Here is a 607-nt window from a genome sequence, read left to right as displayed (position 1 = left end):
CGCAGCACAAAGCGCTATGAAACTCACAGTAGCACGAGATTCCAGGATTTAAAATTGTTCGAGTCAGGTCTCAGCCCATCCCCAGTTTTGGGGTGGCAAACATAAAAATTATTTACTGCATAAGAGGCTTATGCAGTCACTTCTCTGGCAGCATTCTACTCCGACCTCCCATTTTGAATGTATAGACCATTGCCACTTCCTTCTGAGTATCAGCCTTTAAAGGAGCACCTGTTGAGCTCCATATTAATTTCCTCCATACCTTCTCCAAGTAGTGTGGATGCTCTCCATAACAGGCTTAGCAAGTCAACTTAATAGCTAAATTCTAACCAGTATTTCTGCTCTGTGGCTTGTTAAATAGGCACTGGGCTGAGTGAGGCTCTTCCTTTAAAAAAAAATAACAACTTGTAGGGGAATTCACACTGGAAAGAATTCTCCTACAAGCAGCATATGAACAACTCATTATTATTATGGATAACTCATCTTGGTTTTCTGTTTAAAGAAACAGTTTATGGAATGCAACCTTAAGACTTATCTACAATAAGGAAATTAATCTTTCACAAGTTGTGGTGGTCTAAATGTTCCCTTGTGTGCACAGATACCGCATTCT

The sequence above is a fragment of the Acanthisitta chloris genome, unplaced genomic scaffold (genome assembly GCF_000695815.1).
Source record: "Acanthisitta chloris isolate BGI_N310 unplaced genomic scaffold, ASM69581v1 scaffold9860, whole genome shotgun sequence".
Lineage (NCBI taxonomy): Eukaryota > Metazoa > Chordata > Aves > Passeriformes > Acanthisittidae > Acanthisitta > Acanthisitta chloris.
This window is presented reverse-complemented; position numbering follows the sequence as displayed.